Genomic DNA, 8,580 nt, shown 5'->3' with positions numbered 1-8,580 from the left:
CTACTCGAAGGCTGGTATACGAACACCTGGAGGTGGTGAGTAAACAGGATTCATTGAAGGACTAGAAACCATCATAGGAGTACCTGGCGTGCGCACACCCCGTGTAGTCAATACACCAGTATGTTTGCAACGGGCAAGGAAAAGAAGTGTTTCTGTAAAAATGTTTAGTCCATTCAAGGCAGTCTCTTCCCAGTGACCAAGCATCTCTCTTGCCATACCTCGCCATTTGTAACCTTTTGCAGAGTCTGGATTTATCTTGATAGCATAATTAGCATGAATGGCAGCATTAGGTTTCTTCATCTTCACAAGCACACTAGCTCTAGTAGCATAAATGATCGCGGATGTGAGATTGCATTCAATAGCCTCTGTGAGATGATTTACAGCCTCACCCAAATCACCATCTGCCATTGCTTCCATTGCTTTTGACTTTGCCATTTGGGCTTCATCTCGTTTTTCGTCAGTTACTTCAATAGATGGATCTCCCATTTTTTGAGGAGGATCATTATCTAGCTCAATGATTCCTTCATTATCTAGTTCCAGGTCAAATTCAACTATCTCCTCATCACTGGCAGTTTCCTTGGGCAATTTCCGGGCAGTGCTTGAAGGGCCAAACTGTTCTTCAAGTTCTGGCATGTCATCATCGCTCTCATCCACAAAACTATCTTTAGCTTCTGTCTTCTTTTCCGATTCACCCTTGCTGTATGCAAAATCCGGTAATTTGGCACCGAGCTTTTCAAGATAGTCCCTGAAAAATTTCAGAGCTGGGTCCTGAAGAACGGCGGGATTGCTGTCGCATTGTTTGATAAAAAGCTTTATTTGATTCACTTTGCTGACGTCCATGACACATTCATTTCCAAAGCGCCTAAATCCTCCCGCAGTCGATGAAAAAAAACCAAACCATGCATGCATTTAAACTAAACTATCATCAGAACTTGGGAGGAAAAGACAATCTGAAAGAACCTGAACTTCGGTATTGTTTATTTGATAAATGCCATTCGTCCAAGATGCAAAATTAATTAGCTGCTCTTAACAGGGCAACTAACCTGCTCCCGAACCAAATTAAAGACTCTGAACCAAGATACCGTTCATTTTCCAGCAAACTTGCCTATCATTTTAGCAATGACAGGTGCAATCTTTGGATTTGCCTGATACTTTGCCAAGTTTGCAGGATTCTTCATTAAAGGCCAAAGAGTTAACTTCACTCTGATGAGCTACAACTGATTGTTGAGGCTTGTTAGGTGTAGGTGTACGCATGTCCCATATGAGCAAATGACAATCATCTCCAACAGAGCCAAAAAGATATTCGTGCTTCAAATGTCCTGTAACATCCTCAACTATAATATTTCCCTTCAGATTCAGAACTGATGGCAAGCATACACGCAGGAGCTTGAGAGCATGCCTCCTGTAAAATGCATCCACCCCAGAGCTATTTTGCATGACAGTTGCTATGTATTCGAACAAATCCCCAATTTTGTAGTGCAGCCTAAAACATGTTGCGCTGTGAAACTACAAAAAGGCTTTATGCGCTTTGTCCTCAAGCTAGTATGAGAAATTTTGGCATTAGAATTTTCAGTGATAACAGTGGCTCCACTTGGGATAGTGTGCCCTTGTGGTACACTAAGAACTCGCAGGTCCAGTGCCTTATCCATTTATGACAAACAGAAATTTGCTTGACAAGCATCCCTTTCCAGCTTCTTGGGCCTTCACCTCGGGCTTAAACTTGATGATCACTGTGGGAAAAAGAAATCTACCACTACTGAAAAAAAAATGCTCAGTCACCTTGAGCTTATTTGCACTTTCCTACCTACCTACCCTATCAGCTGCAAGCTCCACTTGTAGCTCAAGCAACATGATATTTCCAATAAAGCCAATCAATTGTCTTCTCTGATATTGGAGGCTCTTGACTGCATTCAACCTCAAAATAACCATGGTAGTGAGATGACCACATCAACTCATAATATACTTGATCTTCATAATGCAAATGAAAATGAAAGACCGGAGTGCAAAGCTTGTCCATATATTCACTTATAGGGTCAAAGAATACATGGTTATGTTGATGATCATCATAACATTCTACATCTTTAGACAACTGATTCTCAACCACACAAGATTCTTTTGATATGCTATCGAACTGCTTTTCTGAATGCTGCCTACAAACAATGTAATTTTCCTCTTTCTTATGATCAGTTATTGCTGTAAGCTGCTGAGAAGTTTGACATAAAAAACCAACCTTTTCCTCTGCCTGAGGGTCGTAAAAGCTATCTTCCAGTACTTCTTCTTGTTGTTTGCAATCTATTTCATACTCATAATGATCTGAAGCCTGACAAATCTGCTGCATCTCTACATCAACATCAAAGGATGAAACATGGTTTTCACAAATAAACCCCTGCTGATCTTCATGTTGCGTTTCATGAGATGCTATACTTTCTTCTCAGTGTTGGAATGCATTGTTATGAAGAGCCTCTAAAATTTCTTCATCCATAAATTCATCATCATCATAACAATCTTCCAAGTACTGAATAAGACTTAAAGAATGTCTACAGCAATCTTTGAGCAACAATAAGGAAGGATAACATTCTTTATACATCTCATAGAATTCATCATGAAAACTAGCAAGCGAATATATTGAACCATTTTCCAAACTTTTATACCAAGACCATGCTTTTCCTTCTAAAGTGGTCATAAACATTTTCATGAGACAATCTTCAGGGAAATGAACCTTAAGACTGCGTACATGCATATGGAATTTAACCAAATGAAGAGCAGCATTATCCTTCTTTTCATCTTTGAATATTGGAAGATCATCTAACCAATCAACCTCTGGCATAGGATTTGGAAAACCAGGGATATGAGACCGATTCATAGGAGCATACCTGGCATTCATTCTTGCAGTGGAACTCATTTTGAAACTTCATCAAGCTACTGATCTTCTAGCAGTGGAGTCACCTTCTAATTTGTTATTTGATGTGTGGAGTCGCCAAGGTAGTTTTGCAGCCTCAAAAAGATGTCTGAGCTCCTGCTACCTTCAGAAGTTCAACCATTGATTTCGGGAATGAATAATCTTCAGACTCCCGGCAGACGCACCAAAATGTTATCTCAAAATCAAGCCCTGGAAGGCTGCAAACCAGGAAGACTTCAAGTAACTATTTCAAACCAATCTTTTGACTAAGGCTTAGCCTCCTTAGCCTGAGAGGGCTCTCTCAAAGGGTTATTGATTTTGAATATTAATAAGATGGCTAACTCTTGTGGAATAACATTAACAAATATGAAGGCTGGACAAGCATTAAACTAGTTTCCATTGGGCCTATGGAGTCAACCATAATTCAATAAACCATGATACTGCCTCTACATAGAAGTCAGGGCATTTAACATTTAGATGTTCAGAACACAACACATATGGAACCACAGCTCATAAATGCACACAGGAAATCAGAGCACAATCAGTGAATTCTGAGTAATTGTGCACCTATGCAACTGTAAAAGACATTAAGGAAAAGATAAAATCATACATTCTGAACATAGAAATCTCTCATGAATCCTGAGAAGAAAAGCAGTCAACTTATATTACTGAACTCTGTCTTTTTACATAAGCCAAAACAGTCCTCTGTTTTATAAAATATCCAACCCCCATTACCTTGTTGCTTCAGCTATATATAAAATTCTTATTCTAACTGATCGATATTCCTCCTCCAGCATGAGGGGAATTCGATTCTGCCTATGATGACACCTACTAACATTTGAAACTAACTAATAAATACAACTGGCTATTGACTGGAGTTTTAAGAGATCTAAATCAAGTAGGACTCTAACACCGTGTTATGCATGATGGCTTTAATTACAATGGTTCTCGTTCTTTGACATTTGCTCTCCTTCTGGCGGTGGCTGTGATGGGTCTTCAAGGTTCCATGTTTTCCAATCCCCTGAAACATAGGAAACTGCCACCTGTGTACCGGTCTTTAGTTTTCCTTAACTGACAGCTCTCCTTTGGATTGAAATCCATTCAAGCATTTAAAGTTTATGGCGTTTTCTGGAGTTTTCTTGACTTTCATCAACAGAATCACACTGATCCTTACAAACCTCACGCCAATCAACATTATATTCAACATCCTGTACACTGGATTTCAGATATACGAGTTGTTCATTGAACTGAAGGTTCTGCATTTCTGGCTTTCTTGAAACTTTGAGGGCATGAACATAGGCCTCGTAATAGGTAGATTCGAACATTTCTTTCCTTAAGTTTTCTAAGATCCCGGTCTGAAACTAATGCCCAAAAAATGTCATGAACCAATCGCTGGAAATACAGAGCAAGGAATTGTTCATCAGAAGTTTTCAATTCTCCCAATCGACTTGGACACCACTTTTGACATCAAAGGAAACACCATAATCCACACCATCGCGACCTGCTCTCATGCCAACATATCTAACGGACCTGTATACTTGAATATCACATAACCTTCTCTGCTTTTGCAGCCCGGAATTATTTCTAAGTTTCTGCAGGGCTTTTCTACTGAGTATATCGTGCTGTCCGCAGCATTTCTAGCATCGATTAATGCCTTCTTTTCCTGATCTTTTTGCGCATGCATCTCAGCCTCTCTCACCATTTTCTGTATCTCGTCTTCTGTCAGTCCTCCAGATGACCGGATAGTGATATTCTGCTCCTTATTCGTGGGTTTACCTGCCCAGAATTTTACGATTGTGCCAACGTAGAGTTTTGGAATGATTGGGCAGGTGCGATTGTATTTAAAAGAGTTTAAAATAATACCGTGAACCAAAACTTTGCAAAATAATTTGATGCTTAATGCATGCAGTACGAGCCATCTGAATGATTTGCCACACCATGATCTCTGTGAATCTCAAACTCATCAGGACTCCACCGGCATACAAGGTTGAGGTGGAATGTAGCCATTTGAACACCCATAACGCCACGCATCTATGCTTGCCATGTGCTTCCATAACAACAGTGTAAAAGTCGAGGTAAAAGCTACTCGAAGACTGGTATACGAACACCTGGAGGTGGTGAGTAAACAGGATTCATTGAAGGACTAGAAACCATCATAGGAGTACCTGGCGTGCCCACACCCCTTGTAGTCAATACACCAGTATGTTTGCAACGGGCAAGGAAAAGAAGTGTTTCTGTAAAAATGTTTAGTCCATTCAAGGCAGCCTCTTCCCAGTGACCAAGCATTGCTCTTGCCATGCCTCGCCATTTGTAACCTTTTGCAGAGTCTGGATTTATCTTGATAGCAGCATTAGCATGAATGGCAGCATTAGGTTTCTTCATCTTCACAAGCACACTAGCTCTAGTAGCATAAATGATCGCGGATGTGAGATTGCATTCAATAGCCTCTGTGAGATGATTTACAGCCTCACCCAAATCACCATCTGCCATTGCTTCCATTGCTTTTGACTTTGCCATTTGGGCTTCATTTCATTTTTCCTCAGTTACTTCAATAGATGGATCTCCCATTTTTTGAGGAGGATCGTTATCTGGCTCAATGACTCCTTCATTATCTAGTTCCACGTCAGATTCAACTATCTCCTCATCACTGGCAGTTTCCTCGGGCACTTTCCGGGCAGTGCTTGAAGGGCCAAACTGTTCTTCAAGTTCTGGCATGTCATCATCGCTCTCATCCACAAAACTATCTTTAGCTTCTGTCTTCTTTGCCGATTCACCCTTGCTGTATGCAGAATCCGGTAATTTGGCGCCGAGCTTTTCAAGATAGTCCCTGAAAAATTTCAGAGCTGGGTCCTGAAGAACGGCGGGATTGCTGTCGCATTGTTTGATAAAAAGCTTCAGTTGATTCACTTTGCTGACGTCCATGACACATTCGTTTCCAAAGCGCCTAAATCCTCCCTCAGTCGATGAAAAAAAAACCAAACCATGCATGCATTTAAACTAAACTATCATCAGAACTTGGGAGGAAAAGACAATCTGAAAGAACCTGAGCTTCGGTATTGTTTATTTGATAAATGCCATTCGTCCAAGATGCAAAATTAATTAGCTGCTCTTAACAGGGCAACTAACCTGCTCCCGGACCAAATTAAAGACTCTGAACCAAGATACCGTTCATTTTCCAGCAAACTTGCCTATCATTTTAGCAATGACAGGTGCAATCTTTGGATTTGCCTGATACTTTGCCAAGTTTGCAGGATTCTTCATTAAAGGCCAAAGAGTTAACTTCACTCTGATGAGCTACAACTGATTGTTGAGGCTTGTTAGGTGCAGGTGTACGCATGTCCCATATGAGCAAATGACAATCATCTCCAACAGAGCCAAAAAAATATTCGTGCTTCAAATGTCCTGTAACATCCTCAACTGTAATATTTCCCTTCAGATTCAGAACTGATGACAAGCATACACATAGGAGCTTGAGAGCATGCCTCCTGTAAAATGCATCCACCCCAGAGCTATTTTGCATGACAGTTGCTATGTATTCGAACAAATCCCTAATTTTGTAGCGCAGCCTAAAACATGTTGCGCTGCGAAACTACAAAAAGGCTTTATGTGCTTTGTCCTCAAGCTAGTATGAGAAATTTTGGCATTAGAATTTTCAGTGATAACAGAATCAATTCAATCCGATGGACGGTTTGCAAGATATCGACTACCCTAGTTTGAAGCCGGAAGCTGCCGAAACTGAAGTTGCAACTGTAGAAGTAAAGATTAACCTACGTGGACTAGAATATCTCCTCATCTGAATTGCATTGTAGGTTCATCTGAACCTCCTCTGGGAGCCGCAACTTTTGGTGGTGGAATCAAGCTGATTCGACGGTTAATTTGTGAGATATCATCTGCCCTAGTTTGATGATGAAGCCGCTAATGCTAATGCTGTTGATCTAGGGTTTGCTACTACTGATATGAATCAGATTTATTGTACTATTTCTCTCTACTGAATTATTGAAGATAAAAGAAGATTTGATCAAAGGGTTTCCCCACACATTGTGGGGTTTATCCCTGGCTAGCTGCCACTTCTTGTGTTTCTTGTCTTGGCTTGTTTTCTATCGATCGTTTAATGTTCTATCTGCACTTTACTTTATGTACATGTGATTGCTAATCTATGGAATATAATAAGAAGAAAGAAGTAAACTGTTATAAGCATAGAACATACCATAACTTAACATGGTATCAAAGCTAAAGTGAAGACAAAGCCCAAGCAAGAGCAAGAGCAATCATTAAAGAGAAGATTGGCAAGGCTATCCTAAAAGAACTATGGGGTCCTCAACACTCTTGCCTGCCGAAGACAAGCTCTGTGAGAAAGTTGACTGTCATGGATGGAAGATGTCTATCGATCTAACCCTAGAAGATCAAGGAGTGCTGGACCATGTAAGAGCAATATTGTTGAGCCTCCATCAAATGCATCCACTGCTACCTGGAACAAATGGAAAAACAGAGAAATCAGAACAAAGAAGATCATCCGGGACTCTATCGACAAGCACTTGGTGGCCTACATCTCTGAACTGGACACCTCCAAGGAAGTCTACGATAGACTAGTGAGTTTATTTAAAGTAAATGATGCAAATCAAGTTTTGTTTCTTAGAAATATGTTGAAGGAAATTAAGAAGGGTAAAGATGAGAGTATGCAGGCATACTTCTTAACGATCACCAAAATCAGGAATGATATCCTATCTATTGGGGAGGCTATTACTGACAGGGAAATGGCACTCATGACTCTTAGAGGATTACCATCTGAATGGTACATGTTCAAGACTACTCTTCTGAATAATAATGTAATTCCTGGTTTCGAGCAATTAATGGCTAGATGCATCCAAGAAGAAACAAGGGTAGAAGAGCAAGAAATGCCCATGCCTAAAGGTCCTCCTACTACCTTTTCTTCTCATGCTAAGAAAATAAATAATTTTGAATCAAAATGAAAGGCTAGACCTAAGGATGGAAGGAAAGGATGATGTTACATCTACGATAAAGCAGGTCACTATGCAAGGGAGTGCCCTGCTAGAAATGACTCACATCGGGATGATGATCAAAATCCCTCTGATGGCAATCAAAGGAATGACGAATTCAATAGAATAGGTAAGAGGAGAGCTAGGAATCAAGGAAGAGGAAAACCATTCAAGAAGGCTAGAAATTCCAGGATGTATTAAATGCACCTGACCTCAAAAAGAACCTGGTGTCCATCTCGACAATGGAAGACAAAGGCCACAAGGTAACCTTCAGCGATGGAAAGGTACGTATATGGAAAAATAATGTTAAATATGCATTTACTCTTAGGTTTTATGTCAATTCATTATATCAGGTCGATGGAAGTCCGCTAGGTGTCATATCTTATGACATATCTCTTCATTCCGAACTTTGGCATCGGAGGTTTGCCCACCTTCATTATAAAGCTCTACCCGATGTGAGACAAATGGTGATAGGGATGCCCGAATTCCGAGTAGAGAAAGAAGTTGTATGTCCATGATGTGCCAAAGGAAAGCTCAAAAGGGGACCATTCCCCTCAAGGAAAAGAAAGACCTCTGATATATTACAGTTGGTTCACTTAGGCATATCTGAGGCTAGCATTAAGATGGAGACTACTACATCACATACTCCTGAACATAATGCGAAAAGGAAGAACCATACAATTG

The 8,580-nt window shown here is 40.4% G+C and overlaps 2 pseudogenes; both read right to left on the bottom strand.

Annotated features, from left to right (window-relative positions):
- LOC149142618 (FAM10 family protein At4g22670 pseudogene) lies at positions 1–840 on the bottom strand (annotated as a pseudogene).
- A 4,141-nt stretch (positions 841–4,981) lies between these two features.
- LOC149142617 (FAM10 family protein At4g22670 pseudogene) lies at positions 4,982–5,876 on the bottom strand (annotated as a pseudogene).
- Positions 5,877–8,580: the final 2,704 nt, after the last annotated feature.

The sequence above is a fragment of the Pinus tabuliformis genome, chromosome X (assembly GCF_031772625.1).
Source record: "Pinus tabuliformis cultivar Carrire ecotype Pingquan chromosome X, CPIR1, whole genome shotgun sequence".
In the NCBI taxonomy this organism is placed as follows: Eukaryota; Viridiplantae; Streptophyta; class Pinopsida; order Pinales; family Pinaceae; genus Pinus; species Pinus tabuliformis.
This window is presented reverse-complemented; position numbering and strand designations above follow the sequence as displayed.